The following is a 20,961-nucleotide window of genomic DNA, read 5'->3' on the forward strand; positions in this document are numbered from 1 at the left end:
AGAAGACGGCGATTTGTATCCGTTCCCACGTCGGTTTTGCGTAACCGGAACGGATCCACATTTTTATCCGGTCGAAGACTATCAAATCGATGGAATTCGTCAAAATTATTGGTGGACAGTTTTATGGGCATACAGGAACAACTACTACTGAGTTCTTCTTGTCATTGTACCACATTTGTGCATCCCTGAGATGTTTCTGTAGATCTGGCAAAGGAGAACATAAAATATGTTAAAAATGTGGAACTCTCAAATAGATCTGAGCGCTTAATCTACTTACGAATAGGCTTTTCATTGAAACTATTTTGGAAATTGATTATGAGCTCCAGGCACGAACTTACTGAGCACGTAACTTTGGCTGTTTTCCGCTTTCCGATTTGTCTCTAGTCTCTGCGGCTTACTTAATCTCTCAAATGGCATTTTCCTGCTTATTTTCCTAATTGTTATGCAAGCAACGCCGCATTTTTCACCCACAAAGTGCCACTTACTTACCATTCGGCAACATTTTAAAGCTCAAACTTATAATAATTCCAGCTTCAGTTGGAAAGTGGGTAACAATACTAAAACAATCACTTAATATTATCTGCAATAAACTTTTGCACACTTTGTATTGTTTTAAGTTGCGAAAACAATCCTTTCGACACTTCTGAATGAAGTAGTGAGCCAACGCATGCAGAGTATTTATGCAACCGCTGCCAGCGCGCAGACAGTGAGTGGCAAAATTACTCGCCAATTAAGCGCTATACATTTATATATCATGATAACTATTGTTTATGGATCCTGTGAGGCTGTGATGAGATAATGACAAAGCAGCTCTGAGGTCCAGGTTCCTGGATCATAAGACTTTTGATGGCTTGACGCATTCTTTCTCAGGAACATCTGTTTTTTCGGTACTTCTGGTGCTCTGGCACCCTGGGTTTTCACCCGAAAGCATTGCTTGACTTTTGGATGCCACTGTATGCAGTTGCCACAATCAAATTTGCATACTTTTCTCTGACTATAAACCTCAAAAACGGACCCAAAGTTTTTGACGTTCGCATAAATAAATATTTGTGTAGGTGCATATGTGTCAGTTTGTGTGAGTGTGTGTGTCGATTTTTGTATAAAAAGCGAAAACATTTTGCTCAGTTGTAAACAAGAAGTTTAACCCTTTTCCACTACAAAATTCGAGCAAATTGTTTTCAAATATAAAACACAATCCTTATGTTCGGACCGGCTCCTAACAATATGCAGCCATTTGCATTTCAACTACACACTCACATGTGGCCATCCACCACCTCTGCAGACTCAATACTCGGAAAGCAAAAGATATTCGCACACAAACAGCTGAGTAAATATTGCAACAGTAGGCGAAAATAGAAAATAGAAAATTGTGGTTGTTGTTATGCCACACACATAGAGACACACACACAAATGAAGTGTTTGTGAGCTTTTTCGTCCACTTGGCATTTATGCTGTGGCTGTGCAGCACTAAGCCATAGGCGCTTTGTCAACTTTTATAAAATTTAACGACTTTTGTAGAGTTTTATATGAACAAAGGATTCTCAACACACACACACTCACAGAGCGGCATATGCAAACAAGGCGTGTAAGCAAATATTATGTTGAGGTGGACATTCACATTTATATATGTATGTAAGCACGAAAGTGTTCGCAATAAAGTTGCTAGATATTGTACAGATTTGCTCTAATTGAAAACTACCTGTAATTGTTAACTGCCAAAAATAGAACTTCTGTCAATTTGCCACCGCACGAATTTTAATTGTCCCAGTTGCAACACTTGCAGCGCCTGTGCGCCAGTGTGTGTGTGGCTTGTTTTTCGGGCTACAACCGCAGCGGCAGAAGTAGAAGCAGAAGCTCTCTGTATTTGGGCGCTTTGATTGCATGTTATAAATTACATGCACAGACTGTGAATGCTTTTCAAATTTATTTATTTAATTAATTAACTTATGTCATGCGTTATGAATCAAGAGTATTAAAATTCACACGTACACACACAGAGACGTGCTTAGTCTGTAATTTCTACGAACTTAAAATCATGCCAGAAGCTTTCATGCAGAGGCAGAGGCGCTTTGTAATGGTGAAACACAAAAAAATTGTATGTTAAAAGGGGCTTTCTGCTTTCGAATTGACAAAATTTGAGTTTTTAATCGAGGCGATTGCCTTAATACACTCTCTCACTCTTTCGGTGTGTATGTACTGAGGGGTATATGTATATGTGCGAGTAAATGTGTGCGCTCTGGGTGGACATGAGTGTTCGAAGGCCTTCGCTTCTATGGTTAGACGGAGATGCCACTGTCGCATGTGAACAAATGGGAAAACAATAATGTTGCTGACAGTTTTTGGGAAAACCGCTCCGCTCCGCTCGGTGCATTTGCAAACAGTTATGAAAAGTTAAATTATGTTTCATTTCATATCAGCTGCAAACTTTCGTTAAAGCCACTTCGTTCAACACACAAAGTCCGGCTTGGTTGTGTGGCCAGCCAGATGGCTGCAGTATGTGTGGCGACCATTGAAGTGGCTGTGGCCATTGACGTTGTAATTTTGGCTTTACGACATGACTAAGCGAAATACTCCGACGAATGAAACTAATTTTGTTGCTGGTCTCCAATACATGTAAGCTCATTCAAGGCGCTTACTGTGAGTCACACACGCAGACGCACGTATTTCGGTCGCTTTAAACTGCTTCGCATTTGCTTCTGTGTGAACGGGCTCAGTTAGATTTGGCAACTCTGCAGTATTTAGCATTTATTTAGTTCGGATAGTTTACTTATAATGAATAACAATTTATATTCCCGAAATAAATTGCTTTAAGGCAGCTTAGGTGAATTATTTCGAAGATAAGTGAATCTATTTAAATAACATTTGGAAGGTGAAATAAATCGAATCATTGCTTTGTACGGATATTCAATTTTCAGTTATTGTTTCATTTAGTCAACGGTATTGAATATTTCTGTTGCTCGGGTCTTTGAGTTGGAGTTGAGTTTGTAATTTTGAGAATTCTTTCTAAGTCCCCAAATATCTCAAAAATCTAAAGTTTCAGGTGAAGCTATTTTCTTATATCTCTTCCTCTCTCTCATTTTTCCTCTTTGTGCTCCCAAGTCTGAGATCTTATAGCACATTTAAGTAATAAATCCATCTTCAGTTCAAAGAAAGAATATAGATTAACCAAAACTATACTTTAAAACCTATATATCCGGGAAAACTCTAGATGATGGCATTGACAATTAAGAAACGCCTATAAGAGTCGTAGAACAATTCAATAATGGATGAGGACATCTGCGGTATTCTCATTAGTGCCGATGTGCTCTCGACTGACTGCAGCAACACACGCCCATATAAACTCAACAGACCTCAACTTAACTTCAACACATTTCAAATGACCGTTTTACACATGCGAACAGGAGCGTTTCAGCACTTTGCGCCATGCAACAAATTTCAAACTAAATGGACTGTAGTGACGGCGCGGAGCGCAAAAATACTAAGCCATAAATTTTTATTTCGAAACCATTTGCCAACAACAAAATAAGTACGAAACAAGAGCAAAAGCAACAACACACACGACTAAGCTGAAGTTATCGCACTGCGTGAGCTCGTGTGTGGATCCTTGTCTGGGACGTGCATGTGTGGGCGTGCGAGTGTATTACGAATGAATTATCATTAGAACTGTGCGACACAAACGCCGACATACGAGAAGAATAGCAACTGCGCTTTCTTATACGAGTCTACAAGAATGTACGCATTTGTTTACACGTGTATATTTATATATCCATGTCCACAAACACATTTGTGTTGATTAGTGCGCATTCCAGGCGACACTTCAGTGCCGAAGACACACGCGCACACGGACATGCATGCGTGGATACGCTGACTGCTAACGTCCTTACGTGGATGCTTGCCGTAATCACTTATATAACGGAACACTGTGCGAACGGAGGCGCTTAAGCTGGGAGCTCAGACGGCTGCAGGAAATAGTCACACGAACGAAATAAAACGAAGCGGAAGGTTTTGCGAACAATAAGAGCAAACGGTGAAGGACACCAGCAAATGCACAAACAAACAAACAAATATTAATATGTTGGATAAAACAGAGAAAAAAGACAACATACGTCAACCGGAAATAGCCACATTCCATTCGTACGTAATGAAAAGTTATCATGAAAATTTAATGCGATAACCCACGAAGCACACACACACGCGCACAGCACTCCGCCTTGCGCAACGGTCCCTTATTCACTAAATGACCCACGAAGCGCCCCCGAACCACGTCCCTTCTCACCCATCCACCGTGAGTAAACATTAAGGAAACCCCAATCGGCGAGGAAGAATGTGGAACTGGGAGCAAGCATGAGAATGGGGAACAACAAAGAATTCGATAATGACAATAACTGTTCGCAACTGTGGAAACCAAGGCAAAGAGCAAAATCAACAACAAGCAAATGGAAAAAACATGAAAAGTCGGAGAAATAAGAATGGATGAAGTAGAAAGCGGCGGACAATCGCTTTGGGATAGGAAGTAATGTGCGCTTTCAAAGCGCAATGCGAAGCAGGAGAACTGCCATAAAAAGGAATCACTCGTAAAAACGATGCAGGAGCGAACTGCAAATGACCAATAACCAAACAAAATATGTTGATAACAACAAAAGGTACGCATGTGACATGTGTAGACCTCGCCACATGCACGCACTCACACTAATTTGGGTATGCCTTGTGAACTATTCGGCAGTTGAGCCCGGGCTGAGCCGAAAGGATTAGTGTGCGCAGCTATTAGGGCTTTATCGCCGTCTACATGCAAGCACATTCTCAACGCAGGTTGCCCTATTTTGGCCTAGCTATCTGAATTCGCTGCTAAAACTAGTGGCATTTCGTCTGATCAATACCAGTTGACATATTTCCATAGAGAATCTCATTCCAAAAGTATTTTCCGATTTTTGTGTTCTTAGTGAACACATCATTTATCCACCCGGTTGACTGGTTGGGTTCTAACTAGTTGGCACGTAGTTAGTTCGTTCGACGGCAAAGAGTGTGTGTGCTCAGCAGGCAGGGACGCGAGTGCTGGTGTGTGGCTTAAGTGAGGGTGCCAAATGTATAATTTAGATAAATTTCGAATTTTATGTTGCATGCCACGAATGGCTGCATGTACGTACATTTGTATCGCAGTTTTTCACATTTGTTTTAAGTTGCGCTTCCACTCCTTTCTCCATGTGTGCCTGTGCAGTTCTGTATAGCCAGCAGAAGTGGCAGCAAGTGCTGTTGACTATTTCAGCTACTTGTGCAGCATAAACAACCAATCAAAGCGTTTAAGTGCTTGCGTAGTACATACTTATCTATTTACACTCGATAGTTTGAGAGCTTTAAGTGACGTGCCAGCCAATCTAGAACAATATCATATAACTGCAACTTTATACTTCATTTCTACTCATATACACACGCCCACATCGAATACCGTTAGTACTATTTGGTGTATATTAGTCTAAATATTATTTGATAATTCACTAAACTTTTGTCTTCCAACTTTAATAATGGAAGAAACTGACAGAATCAATGGATGTTGAAATTTTATTTGCTTTTAGAATCTCAATAATTTGGTGTACAGAACCTGTCTGAAATTTAGAGGTTTCTCAGACTCAAATTATTTTTCAACCCGTTAGTTGAAACTGGAAATATCTGACAGATTCTGTCCGCCGAGGTTGCAAGGCAAGTAGTTACTTAACAATTTTCTTACGGCATTTATTTGATTTGAAAGTGCTCAGTTAGTGCTGAATTTGTGCACGTGACTGTATATATACTCATAATAAACGTGAGTGTATTACATTGTATATTGTTGATATCATCATAGTGTTCAAGTTAAAGGAAACTTTATTTTCTTGAAGTTTGCACTTCTTGCGGGCAACAACTTACTTCTCATATATTAGATAATCCCGCACACACATGTACAAACCTGTGTAGCGGGGCTGACTTCCGCTTCAGCGTGCATGGCACTCATGTTGCAATCGATAAGCTTTGGTCGGGAAAATAAACACAAATTCTCTCAAATATGCCGATAAATCTCGGTACCATAAGGGCATATACAATATATGTAAACACATTTTCATTTAAGCGGAGTTACCAGGCACAGGACCTTAAAATCTGAAAGCTCGTAAGTCCATAATTCATTTTGACAAACGTGACGCTTTAAAATATCAATTTGATAATCAAATATATAACTAAACGGTAAAATTGATTTTAATAATATTTCTCGATTTACTCGCTTTAAGCTGAAATGGAGGGTTTTAAAGTAGAACAAGACCCACGTTCAATTCCAATATGGTTTGCTGAATAGTTCATATACCGAGTTATGTGCTTTTGTCGCAAATCCAAGCGATGCGTTCTCAAGTTGCTCGTGGAAGGTTGCAGCGAGCACTGCTCACCACTGGGCGGCTGAGGTAGCTCCTTCCGTTGGTCGGGACGAACTTCGCTTTGTGTTCTCCGTTTATTTGGTCGGTTGGTTAGCCAACTGCTTGGTCATTGCATGTTAACTGGACACCAAATGGACAAACGTGAAGCGCCGGATGCACGAGTGTGTGTATGCAACTTGAAGAGCAGTTGTGCAGTTAAAAAGCAGAAGCAAAACATAAACTGGTCACGAGCTCGGAGTTTATTTGAGTATTTACTAAATACAAAATTGCAACATTAAATTGGATGGAAATTTAAGTAATTTCGGGAACAAGTTTTAAACTTCGAAAGGGTAGAACTCCCCAAACTGACTCCTGATCGAAAGAAGTACACTAATGTATAGTTTTCGCTTGCCATAATTATGGCCGAAGGTTATTTGCCAATCCTGCCACTTTTAATATCATTAACATTATGTCCAACTAAATGCATAAAATCGATTATATAATCATTTAATTTTTTACCAAAACTTTGAATTAAAACTTACAATGAATTGTCGTGTTGCATAAATAAATCTCGTTTGCCAATTTCAATTAAAAATTTAACGGGATTTCACGAGGTTGCATCGCGTTGGGATTAGCGCCGTTTCCTCTCGGTTTTTGCTGACTATCAATTCATGTATTGTTGTTGTAAGTTTGTTTAGAAATTTATAGTCTATCAAACTTTATACAAACTCTGCTCGGCAAACTTTTGCGTAAAAGCTGTTTTATTATACACAGTTATAGAATTATATAGCACACTCACATAAGTACGTTTTTGTTGTTATTGTTTGCTGAAGGCTTACGCCAATGTTTGCGTGTTATATAAAATTAATCAAAAAATTTCGTTTTTTCGTTCGTTTCTGCTGAGTCCACACAAAAGGGTGGAGGGGAGCATTCCATTTAGACTTTCATTGCTATTTCGCTGTAAAAGGTATTAAATATTATAAGCCGAGCACTCGAAATACTTTAAACAACTCTATAGCGATGCAGTACATGCGCTGATTCCGAACTTTTCGCGCCGGCCTTTGAAATTGTTGCTACAACTAATGCCACTGCATGCGGACTGAGCGCCGACAACAGCAAAAGGAATTGCCACAATTGTGAGGGCAAATCCTGAAAGCCACTGTTGCATAGCGATATTGAGCCGAAGGCTTTTGTTCGTATTTTGCGGTTTTTTCTGTTGCAACTAGTAAAAAGCGCGCCGCAAATATTTGTTAAATTGAAAGCGACTCACATTTATGGAATTCATGAATTGATAGAAAATTTATGGAATGACATTGTCCCAAGGAATAAGTCTTTCTCCCATGATCTAGCGGTCTATTTTCGGATTGGTTCTTTTGAACTGACATTTAGATATTCCTTTCGATTTAGCACCCTGGGTAGAAATATGTAATAACTCACCGATCACGATGTCAATTTCACATTAGCTATACAGGATGCTATAAATAGTCCTACATTCGAGTCAGCTTAAAGTTGGACCACGTGCTTGGGACCGTGCACTTTTAAGGTGGCATTGCATCTCGAATTGCTCAACTAATGTGAAAATATATTTTCAATTAATATAACATCAACATTTAAACCTGCCACAAATAAGCTTGCTTAAGGTTGCGTATACGCCCAGGCGCACATGAGACATGAGAACGATTATTCATTAATTTATTTGCTGTTCTCAAAGGAAACGCATTTCTCTTTTATATTCGAAATGAGGAAGCTAAGTGCTTGTAAGAACGAATTTATGAACGAATTTAAACATTTCAACAACTTTCCCACTGTTATAAACACTTTTTAAATAAGTGCGGAGGATTATATGAAAATTTAAGCGTCCATATGTATTATATATGGACATATGATATACACACATGGAAATTGGCTGAAATTGCGTGTATTCTTTTGTAGTTGTTTTTTATGAAAATATTTCGCCATGGATTTTATTTCTTCCCCGCTTTCATCGGCGGTGTGGCAATTGGTGGAAAATTTCAGTTAAATAATGCGGCGACATGCACACCGACGCGTGTGTATGAGTGCCGAGTTGTGCTCGCATGTCACTGCGAGCGTCTGCATAGCTCGTCGTAGGCCGAAGAAAAAGTTTTAACCGGTTTTTACATTTTAAATATTTAATTATTCGGTTTGGCCTCATTCGTTTGCGTTACACAGCCGAACACAACCACACGTGCAAACATAGCTTTAAGTATATTTGCTCGAAAGCAGTCGTGCACGCAGCCATATGCTGGCATCTTATCGCTGCCCCAACGAACATCGATTTCTTTTTTCACGAACAATTTTCATTTACACTCGACTTAATATCAGTTATTCGCCTAGAAATTCCGTATTTTCGTTAAGCGCGCGGTGTTCGCACATAAATACACATTAAATATTTATTCCGGCGAAGTGCGGACATGAGTGTCGTTTGAGAAATGCTTTTTTGATTAACACGCAAGCCTTAATTTAAGAGCGATGCCAAACCACAAAGGCCACATGGCTCACGCCATCACACGCGCTTATCCGCATCACCACCACCGACATACATTCATAAGTACATTTGAGCTTTCGTGTATGTGTGTGTCTCGGTCACGAAAAGTAAAATTTTTCACACGAAACTCGTTTTACACATACCTCTTCTCACAGTATTCGTGCGTTTCTCTTCTGATTAACTCACACTCGCATTACCCAAGAAAAGTATTTGCCTCATTATTTCATTCATTTGTATGAGCATCGGAAAATTCATTCGCGAAAATTGTCACAAGAAAATTATGAAAGAAAACATATAGAGTTCTGGAGTCAATTTTAGGGGACCTAATTGAAAATCAAGAATCATGCTCAAGAATCTCAGAATGTGCTTTCACGGTGATTATAATGAACTGGAACAGTCCTCTTCTTCAAATTACCGTGAAATAATTGTATTGATTTCCGAATTTAATTAACTTAAATAAGTTTATATGAAGACGACTCTAAGGCAGAAATTGTCATTAGAAGTAGGTATTCCCAACAGATAAGCCTGAAGCTGGTAATCTAACGGGTGATTTTTTTGAGGTTAGGATTTTCATGCATTAGTATTTGACAGATCACGTGGGATTTCAGACATGGTGTCAAAGAGAAAGATGCTCAGTATGCTTTGACATTTCATCATGAATAGACTTACTAACGAGCAACGCTTGCAAATCATTGAATTTTATTACCAAAATCAGTGTTCGGTTCGAAATGTGTTTATCGACAAATTTTGTTCAGCGATGAGGCTCATTTCTGGTTGAATGGCTACGTAAATAAGCAAAATTGCCGCATTTGGGGTGAAGAGCAACCAGAAGCCGTTCAAGAACTGCCCATGCATCCCGAAAAATGCACTGTTTGGTGTGGTTTGTACGCTGGTGGAATCATTGGACCGTATTTTTTCAAAGATGCTGTTGGACGCAACGTTACGGTGAATGGCGATCGCTATCGTTCGATGCTAACAAACTTTTTGTTGCCAAAAATGGAAGAACTGAACTTGGTTGACATGTGGTTTCAACAAGATGGCGCTACATGCCACACAGCTCGCGATTCTATGGCCATTTTGAGGGAAAACTTCGGAGAACAATTCATCTCAAGAAATGGACCCGTAAGTTGGCCACCAAGATCATGCGATTTAACGCCTTTAGACTATTTTTTGTGGGGCTACGTCAAGTCTAAAGTCTACAGAAATAAGCCAGCAACTATTCCAGCTTTGGAAGACAACATTTCCGAAGAAATTCGGGCTATTCCGGCCGAAATGCTCGAAAAAGTTGCCCAAAATTGGACTTTCCGAATGGACCACCTAAGACGCAGCCGCGGTCAACATTTAAATGAAATTATCTTCAAAAAGTAAATGTCATGAACCAATCTAACGTTTCAAATAAAGAACCGATGAGATTTTGCAAATTTTATGCGTTTTTTTTTTTAAAAAGTTATCAAGCTCTTAAAAAATCACCCTTTAGAACTAGATCATATTGACATTTGCTCACAAAAACAATTTCATCACAAAATTCCGATCAATTGAAGGAATTCACTTGAAGCGAGTGCACTGATTGCCGCCGGAACATTTTCAACGAGTTAATTCTGTGGCATTCATAAACATTTATGTACATATGTAAAATCTATAAAAAGCGAATACCGGCATGTCTGTATGTATGGCAGTTATTGCTGTTTTCCCCGGCTGATCAGATTTTTCATGCTCAACTACATCTGTCAAGCACACGTCGAGTTGTTGGCTGCTAATTAAAGCAAATTCAATGTACAAGCTTGTTAAGCGAAAAAATGAGCTCTTTCACGAGGCGAGTAAGACCAAATTAATGAGAAACACATTTGCGGTCGACTTTTACGATAATCGATGAAAAGGCAGGCATAACTGTGGACAATAAGCAACAAAAAAACATTAGCATGGCTGCGTCATGCCGCACGGTGGGCTATTCGCCGCAAAAATTCATAAAATTAATAATAAAAAAGAAAGGATTGATGAATTAGCTAAAAAATTTACTATAAATAGTACACTTTACTCACTAGGCTTGGCTTTTAAAGGCATTATTTGATGTATTTCTTTTCTGGCATCTCTGTAACCTTGTTCCACTTCGAATTACTCTTTTCGAAGCACGATCAACCGTGACTATGTTCAAGATCATATCATAACATTTAAGTGAAGATTGTAATGAGTAACAGTGCATGGTTAGGAATCCTTAAGTAATGTTCCCACTTGTGCTCAATGTTGCCTGTCGCTAGTTATCAAGCATTCATGCTGGTCTAATTGATTTCGGATCGCAATTAATTTCGTCGTGAATACACTACATAGCAGCGACCTCAGTGTGGTCCAGCAATGCTTTTGCAACATGTTTAGTTCTCACACTCACATGTGGGCCGGTGACTGGTTCTACCCTCCGTAGATATGAGACCAGAGGGAAAATGAAGTTTGACGATAATTAAATTACAAGTATTTCATTTCAAGAAGGCACTTGTTCGTTGCCTACCGCCGGTAATAAATACAAATCACATTTTCCAAACTACTTTAGCATTATGGAAAATTGTATTCAACTTCCTTGTTATTGGTGGAAATAATTTTGAATGGAAACAAGAAACAGAAATCTCCAAAATAAATATGTTAAAGATTTGAAATTAATTTCCATTATTAACTCATACAACAACAGCAATATTTATTCGGCAAAGTTAGTGCCAGAAGCATATGCAGCTGAGTCCCTCCGACTTTGGATCCACTCAAGAGTACAATTAATTAGCGTATAATTTCCAGTTAGACTATTGAGCCTTGACGGTGTGTGTGTGCGATAAAACATACAATGGAAACTGCTACCGAAATCAAAAACTACTCGGTTGCCACGCCCAGATATGCGGGGATCTTCAGACGTAATACAAGCGAGCGAGCAAAGTTTAAAGTTCGAACCAGAAAAGTTTTGCCGCCATTCAAAGAAATGTTCGAATTACGTTTGGTTAGAGACAGTTCACTTACTGTGTGCTTTGTTTGGTTGCCACGCTGCCAAGGATTACGCCAGCAACCAAGCAACCTCTCAACAAAGCCCCCTTTCGGTTCCCCCGAAACTCGCCTCGCTTGCCAGCTGCACTAGCCGTTGGCTGGGTTTTCATCAAAATAACACCAAAATACAACCGCATGAATTTGCTGCCATTACATTGTGGATTTGCTGTTGGCTTTGTTTAATGGCTGCCGGTGGTTGTTGTAACCAAAGAGCACTATTAAAGACTACCCTTAACCCAGTGTGAGTGGAGTGGAGTGTGTGGATTTTGGATATGTGCGCCGACTGGCGGTTTTGTTTGTGTGGCTTTGCGCACACACAAAAAATTGACCTTTCCACCGAGCGGCGGCCGAGGCCTGTGTGTGGACGGCGAGTGCGTTTAGCTCACATTTGGCTTTTATTGAACAATTCATTTTATTTTAATTAATTGGAGCGAAAACCCTAGAACGGCTTGTATCTATCAGCAATTACACAAATGCCTGCGAATACGATGATTTCGGACACAGGCATATGCGAAAGCTCCTGCAGGAGGGACAAAATATAATCGCACTGATAAAGCGTGTGTCTCGAATGCTAAAGCGCCTTCACTCTAGGTGGTTATCTTGATTTCAAACGAAAAGTTTATAGATTCTCTTTTCCATAGCCCAGCATCTTATTCAGCTATGCGGCCCAATTGTGCAGAATAGCCAACATTAACAGAAGCTCTCTCAAAAACCAGCAAAAAGTGGTCCAGCGTCCCCCTTACCACAGCCCTTTATTTTAAAGCGGGAATCCGATATCAAACGGTACTTGATGTGGTCCCAATGGTCATAAAAGGACCCCTTTTCCAACAGCATCAAGCCGCTTGCGCTCAGTCCGCGTGCTTTTGTTGGTGTGTCGGTGGAGATTAGAGCTTTTACTAACTGCCATTTCTGGCTCTATTTCGATGGTTTGCTTTGAGCCATTTCGGTTTTGTCACCGAAACCCACCCCACCACTCAACCCCCCCTCCAACAAACCCACACACCCATGTATGGATGGTGAAAATGGCAATCTAAAATTTTAATAGCCCTTTTATATAAACCCCTCGCGTATCTAAGCCCAGCGTGTGAGCGTGTGTGTGCCTGTGTGATATATAATGTGAATTACACAAATGCTTCATTAATTTTATTGCACAGCAAATTTGCGAAATTAAATGTAGATTGAATAATATTTTGGTTTCCGTTTATAACTTTTGATTTAGTGTTTGCTGTGTTGCCTTAGTGCAAATGTATTGCTTGTGTAACCTGCTCGCAACTATTGCTTTTACGATTATCGGTTCCCTAATTAAATTAAGTGTTGCGCATTTAATCCATTTGAAAAATCATGTAGTGGCCGAACACAAACGACTAAGCTGTACATGTGTTCGTTTACTCAATTAAAATTTCCAAATTACTTCGAAACCATTAGGCCTAACCAAGCTACACAAACACACAGATACATATGTATATCCGACACAGCTTCCGAGCATATTTTGAGCGCTTTTTATTGCATGATTTCCGCATATATGAAGCTCCTACACGCTCCCTCCCAATTACCTAGCAAATATGCCTTTCATCGTTTGATTGAGTATTTACACTGTGACCCAGTAAGAGAAGGCATAGATCTCAGCTAATCTATTGACATATTTTTGTGTCATATGTCAAGCTATGTTAAAAAAAAAACATATTTAGAAAGATCCAGAAAGCTTCTGGTTGAATAGGGAAATACCAAAACAGCGCTTCCACATTTTGGATTATGCGAGTTGGTATGCTAAAACGCTTCCCGGTCTACTGAAGCTGTTTAAGGGTGCTGTGTATATACAAAAGTTCGATAGTATGTCGTCTATTTAGGATAGTCATTGCAATTTATTAGAAATATAGAATTTATGGCCCTTCATAAATGTCAAATAAATGTTCTTGCGGAATATATGCAAAATTATCGAGCGAAATTGCCTAAAGCGCCAGGCAACGGACAGATATTTAACTGTTAGAAGTCGCCAAACGCTCTTTGCTCACGCCTTGCGGGCGTCTGATAAAATTTTACTAATAAATCTAATTAACCATTAGTGGCGCACACGCACATACACCATACACACTTATGGAGTTCTCACCTATGTAACGGTATGCACAAATTTGTAAATCATGCTGACTTAACCAACACCCCCAATATGGTCAGATTTCCATTGATTACAGAAAAAGAGCGAGAAAGAATAATTTTACGCTTAAATACCCAGTCTCGCACCTAATTACTGCGACCCTCATTAGTCTCGAAAAATGCATGAAATTACAAAAAGGCACCTGCCTATCTAAAGGAAAATGGAGGCGAATTCCATTAGGTTCTATGCTCTTGCATTAGGGTCGTACTTCTTTTTTGTATCAACTTAGAGGAGCCTGAAGCTGAAGGCGAACAGCGTGGAGGAAGTCCATTTCTGTCTGAGATGACTTAGATTTCTTCCATTCTTCCTATCAAATTGCTAAGTTTTAATCTACAACCCTTGAGTTTTTCAATCGCTTAAGAGGGGCCTTAGAGCAACCCTAGTGAACACTTGTGTGTTTGTGTGTTCACTCATAGAATCACGTTCACGCATTAGCTCAGTTACATGGCAGCCAGCTAGTTAACAAAATTGAGCAAAGGACCTCAGCGAGTGGCGCATAACGAGAAAATACGTATAAAAATATATAATATTATAGCATTGACCGCGCGGTCATGGCGTTAGCGGCGCAAAGTCAAACAAATTCCCAACATAACTTCAGGGTTCATTGAACAAATTATTAGATGAGAGATAAATGACTCGGCCGCCCACCGGTTCCCTTTCCATTTGTTTGGGCGCGTAAACGCCGGGCCACCAGCGGGCTAAATGAACTGACTCTGAAAAAATAAAAAAGAGTAACGGTGAAAGGGTGAAAAGGTGTTGTGTTATGGTATGCCGCAATGCAGCACGTCGTGGCATGCCGCCGCCCGGCAGTCGACGAAGTGAAAGGCAAAGCTTTGCTGCCGCTGACCTGCCTCTTTTCGGCACACTTTGTTGGAGGCACAAAAATAGACATATTTACAGTCGCAAGTGGACAAGGGTCACTGGCGAGCGCTAAACCTTTGTTGCGGTGCGCCTTCAGTGGGCTTTTCGCTTTGTCAGTGAAACTGTTGAATTTTTAAAAAGGCCTTCGCAGTCACTTCCACAATATATCCCTCGTTGAAGGTGTGCCTGCGCACAGACGTGCGTGATCATTAATTGGCATTCAGTACAGTTCAGGGTATATTTTTGTTCTGATTATCCTTTTTTGGATTATGCTTTAAATAAAGTCAGTTCTCAGTCAGTCAGCGCGCTAAAAGGGTCGATACCATTGTGCGCCTGTTTAAATATGTATGAATTGTTGGCAAGTCGGTGTCAAAGCCAATTAGGTGGAACGCAATGTTGATGGGTGGGGGTTAGCGATATTTATAAAAATATGGGTTTGTCGCTCGTGTAGTCGATGCCATCAATTTATGGAATAAGTAATGTTAAGCAGATGATAATTAGCTCGAGTTGTTTTATCCATTTGTACAAAGTTTTCCCGATGGAACGCTCGTCCCTTTTGCTGGATTCATTTAAGTGCTCTTAATAGAGTCCTCAGGAATTCTCTCTAATCACAGTTTCATAGACAACGAATTAACTAGAACCTCGTGCTCAATCCCATAGAAATCTGTAGCAGTATGCTAAATTCTCCATGCAACATTAATTTCAAATATACAATTCAATTTTAATCTAGCTTGAAACGCACAAAATAATCGCCACAGCCGGCCGCGAATGCGCCAGACATCGTTAATACACGTCACCAACGGCGTCGAGCCGCACAAATGCCAAGCAGATTTATGAAATTATTTTAATGAAGTTTTATTACAGACATTCGTAATAATTAAAATTTCACGAAATTTACGCACAATTTGGGCAAACATATGTACTATATATAGATAGATAGCTAAGTGTGTTACATGGAGGCAGGAGACTATGCGGAGCACTCAGTGGCCACACGCGTTGCAGCAAAAGCACGCTCCCGCCATCAGACACTCAATCATTCCTTCGTTTACGCAGCGAACTCACGCAGCTCCCCACTCAGACCGCCCTCGCCATTCGTGCACTCAGCAGCACTGGCGAACTCCGCAAACGTCCCTTCGGTGTATTTGCGCCGCCCCCGTCGAGCTGAACCGTAAGGACTTGCCGCTTTGAGTGGTGTTGTTCAGTTTGTTTGGCGCAAAAGTTTCGATTATTACAGCAAAATGGCTATTTAATTGGTTAATAAATTACGAAACATTCATTTGGCGTTTCGCTAACTCCCAGCTGCCATTACCTCACCATTCCAAGCCATTCCGAAGTTGCCTGTTTCTTTTTTCGTTCGTTTATGGCCTTTTTGTTTTTGCCGCCTGCCGCCTGCCGCCTGCTGTCGGAACAGGAATGGCTAAAAACTTTTGCGCCTAACTTTTTGATTTCTGTGGCAATTAATTCTCGGCCTGATTTTATTATTTGCTACAGTGGCATTTGACAACAACAAAATCAAAACATGTTTGCAAAACGCAACAACAACAAAGAGCGTAAAAGAACGCAGCGCTAGACATCTTGCCGCCCCCGAGGTCGAATAACGGATAATAAGTGAAGTAGTTTGCGCTTTCGCCTCCCGCCTCCGTCGCCCTTTGACGCCATGTAATACAGTAATTGACGGAGTGCTGGCTGCAGCCAAGTGTCAGATGCGCTTTGTATTTGCGTGCGCAATTTTTTACCCATGAAGTTCTGTGAACCCCGCAGACCGGATGACACAGTGGCTGCTGGTGCGAAAGCAGACGCTTTGAAGAACTTTGACTAATTGCACGCGAAGCGATCGTGAGCAGTCATTAAGTCAATGAGTACAAATATATAATTAAAGGTGGCAGGGTTGAGAAGTAATGGATCTTAATTATGGTCATTTGACCTCGTCTGGCAGTTTCTTCTGTCATCTGTTTTTGCAATAGAGGCTTGAATGATCCAAACTGGGCGAGAATGGACTACCGATAATATTTAGCTGGAATACGAAATCGAAAGTGGTAGCCAGGACAAAAGTTGGAATCAACAGACGTGAATGTCGGCTTTGATAATATGGAAATAAATTTTCCAATTCTCCTCCTCCTCCTCCTTCTCCTATAATATAAGAATATGTAAATCGCAATGAAAACTTCAAAAATATCATACTATATCTGTTTCACCGAAAGATCGGTTTTCAAGCCCACACATAGATACTTTGATACAAATGCAAATAACCAGAGATATGGGTAAATAAGCAGCTGACCTAAGCAAAGCTGCAGCGCACAAATCCTTGACACAGTAAATGAATAAGCCAGCGCCTCTATGAGAGCGCATAATGAGAAAGTTTGAATAGCAAATCAACAACAACTAATGCGGCGAATAGTGGGGAAATGAGCCAGCAAGCTTTGTGCTCAAATTCCGTTAAGCGACAATTAAATGCATAACTCAACCAGAGGGCACAACGCATGGACAATTATCTCTGTGTGCGTGTGTGCACATGGCCCAACTTTGATTTAGGTGACTTTGTAGAATTCTCCATAAAACAAAACATGAGATCTCTTCATTCCCCGCTATTGCTCGTTGTTTGGGTTTAGACCTTCCAATGCTAATTCCACCACTTCCTCAACCATTCTCGATTTTGGTTCTTGCAGACCCTACGATATAAAATTATTGCTTGTGTTTTGCTCGACACTCATATTTTCGTGAAATTTATTGGGAAAATGTTGAACAAGAATTTTATTCATAAATCTTTGAGAAAATATCGTATTTGCGCATAAGCGGGGTTCGTGCCCACTGAAGACAGGCCATTTAAGTGCCCCCCACCACCAACAAAGTGCACATTATGTTTTTGATAAACACTCCAAGGCTGAACTCTTAATGCCTAACGGGAAGTTGTGGAGGTCCACAATTTGGTTCGTGCCTTCGCTCAGCAGCGCAGCTTAACTTAACTTAACTTATGTTTATTCACTCGAAAGCTTTGTAAATTTAGTAATAGCTGGCAAGTTACATTATTTCAAAATTCAAGGCGACCCATTTGCACTTCCCGCTCACCCTTTTGGTGCAGCGAAAGTGAGGTTATGATAAAGTTCAAATTTTCCACTGTTGATTTAGGCTGCAAAGTTTGGCTTGTTAGTAAAACATAATAAATTATTAATCTTATAATAATTCGATGTAAAGCCTAAAAAGTCGACAACCTACACCGTTTCCAACGTAAACGTAAATGGAGCTTAGTCCGTTATGTTCAACAACGGTGAATGGGTGGCGTAGCGGCGAATGTTTGTTATTGTTTTGGGGTCTATTCATACTTATTATTGTTGTTGTTTTCATTATTCAATAACAATGGCAATTGTTATATTGCCGTTATATCTTTGTGAGCGCTCACTACCCAAACTTTCTGAAAGCAGAAAGGGGCACACGCACTAACGCACAAATATGTAGTAGAGGCGCATTCGCTCAATACCTTCGTAAATTATTAACGACGAAATTATTGTGCAAATATTTACTCTGCTCAACTTTGAAAATTCGGCGTAAGTATTTTGATTTTCTGCAGTTAAACATTTTAAAATAGTTTTGAGCAGTTTTAGGCATCTGTCGGTCGAAAATATTTGAAATTATGAAAAGCTTTAATTTTCGTTTTCTTTCTTCGGGATATGACTTAAGGCTTCCAGTACATGGATATTTGTACAGGTGTAGGTATTTATGTAAACATAGGAATATTAATATGCGACTAAAGCATTGACACTTTTGTGGGAATCTCTTTTATAATTATATACTGTTAGTGCTCAATAATGTCAATAGAATTGTAATAATAAGTTTAAATATATCTTATATTATATAATTCTATTGCGACCCTATGCTCCTCAAGGAGTCAGAGGAATTAAGAATATGTAGTCCTAACACAGATCTCAGCATCTAACTTAAAAGAAACAACTTCTCAAAAATAAATAACCACCCATACTTGGATAATCAATCTCCCATCCTTTATTTATCTATATTAGTAACTATTCTGCCGAACATTCATAAAACTACCGAATGATAGAAAAAACATCGCATTCCATATACATATATCAACGATCGGTATTCTAAGAGTGGTTCGACCCTGTGACACCGTCCTCAGCACATAGTAAACGCCTAAGTTCGTCACTTTTCTGCACAAATCTTATATATCTGAAGCCAGTAGAGAATTTAGACATATCACATCACTCTGCATATATGTATATGATATTGCCACTTTCAACCAAACTAAAACACAATCGAGTCATAAACTAAGTAATCGCATTACTTTTTGCTGAACAAAGCCATATTTACACTCCTGCTTCAGTTTCTTTGAAAGACACATGCAAACACATCGTCATTTAGATCGAATGAAACTTAGCTCTTAAAGGATTTTTGCTACTTCAAAGTGTTTCACACAGTTCTTCTCAAATATGCTTCCGCGAAATTTAAGCAAAAATCATTTACAATAGAAATAATGCAAAACTTACTGGGCGTAACAAATTTTAGAATTTCTCAGCACACAGCACAACCTAAGGCTCTTCCAACTTGTTTACAAGTGATTTTCCGAATGCCACCAACTAGCCGAGCTCCGCAACTAGAAAGCAAACTCATTCAAGCGAGACCTCTCCCCTCACACATATCTTTGGCGTTCAAGGCGGCAGAGAAGTCATATCGTGAATGGCGATGGATATTCTAGGAATTATCGACGCCAAGTCAAATGAAATGTCTTCCACAAGAACCTCACGTTCGCGACTCCTCCGTGTGTTTAAGCTGGAACACACACGCGGCGGCAGTCGTATAAGCGCCTTAATGTATGCAAATTAATGAGTTCAGAAGAAAAACAAGCGTATGGAAATGTTTATTAAAACTGACATAATTGAACGGCATGACAGCATCCACATGTGTGATTGAAGAAGAATAAGAAGAAGAGCGCGATGAAAAATGGAAGCCCATATTTCAGGATGCATCCACACTTGTGGCAATACACATTCATATTCATACATATGCCTATGTGTATATTTAAATATTTAAACATATTTACAGTGTAAATGTATGTGGCATCCTCGCGCGAACAACAAATACAACATACACCGCCACAGCGCCAAAGCGATGAGCAAACATTGCCTGAGGGTCCTTCGGATGCGGCGCACACATACGACTTCGCTGCCGTGGACGCAGCGGCGGCTGTGTTCTTGTTTTCGGCGCTGGAACTGGCTCTGATGCAGCCATAAATTACGGACGTATTTGCGTTGTGCGGCGTCATCCAGCACGATTCGCTGCCAGCAGTGACGTCAGTTGCAAAACAAACAGGTGCGAGCGCAGTGGATGAAAATTTAAGAATTTTCACTACAAAAACCACTAAATGAAATATTTTCTGTTCGATTTGTAAAAGGCGAAGCTTTATGTGAGCTTTGGGGAATTTAAAAATCATATGACGCAACCCTTTATAAAAAGAGATCATAATATCATATGATATCTTATAAAAAATATCTATTAAAAATGCCTTCTTCGTACTCACACATCATGATGCATGCGCTAAGGCCACTGTTCGATGAATAGTTAATATGGGGGAGTAAATATCTGTAAATATTTGGAGAATTCTAGAACGATGTCTAGTTAATAGGAATCAGTAGTTACAAAAACTATTTACTTATGGGTACTTTTCCAACCCAATTCTTAACTCATAAAAATTACTTTTTTAAAGCGGAAAAGTTCTCATTTTAAAGTGTCCAGTTCGATTCATGAAGCAATGATGAAGTAAACCTGGTATTTGTCAATATATAATTCGAACTGTAATGTTGCCAGAGGTTCGAGAAAACAAGCGCCTTCCGAAAACAAAAGCGAAAGAGAAAGACAATGCAATTGGAGAAAGACAAATTGCTTTATTATTTAGACAGCGAAACAGCTTAGCGCCATAATTCGATCCGAATTTTTCGTATCATAAAAAGTAACAGCCTATTTCGAGCCTTCATAATTTCCCAAAATACAAATAAAAGTAATAGCGACTTTCGTAACTTTGTTTACGCACAAACACGCGC

The 20,961-nt window shown here is 39.8% G+C and overlaps 1 protein-coding gene and 2 long non-coding RNA genes across 3 annotated transcripts in view; 1 reads left to right on the top strand and 2 right to left on the bottom strand.

Annotated features, from left to right (window-relative positions):
* LOC105212950 (uncharacterized) overlaps nucleotides 1-20,961 on the top strand; it is a 125,825-nt gene that overhangs the window by 26,636 nt on the left and 78,228 nt on the right. The gene's annotated exons all lie outside the window — the stretch shown is intronic.
* LOC114804084 (uncharacterized) lies at nucleotides 6,612-7,549 on the bottom strand. Its single transcript, XR_003752369.2, has 2 exons — nucleotides 6,917-7,549; nucleotides 6,612-6,851 (listed from the first exon to the last, which is right to left on the bottom strand). It is a non-coding gene; the product is annotated as an uncharacterized LOC114804084 (long non-coding RNA).
* On the bottom strand, nucleotides 15,751-16,444 carry LOC128921517 (uncharacterized). Its single transcript, XR_008470955.1, has 2 exons — nucleotides 16,221-16,444; nucleotides 15,751-16,153 (listed from the first exon to the last, which is right to left on the bottom strand). It is a non-coding gene; the product is annotated as an uncharacterized LOC128921517 (long non-coding RNA).

Source organism: Zeugodacus cucurbitae, chromosome 4 (genome assembly GCF_028554725.1).
Source record: "Zeugodacus cucurbitae isolate PBARC_wt_2022May chromosome 4, idZeuCucr1.2, whole genome shotgun sequence".
Classification (NCBI taxonomy): Eukaryota; Metazoa; Arthropoda; class Insecta; order Diptera; family Tephritidae; genus Zeugodacus; species Zeugodacus cucurbitae.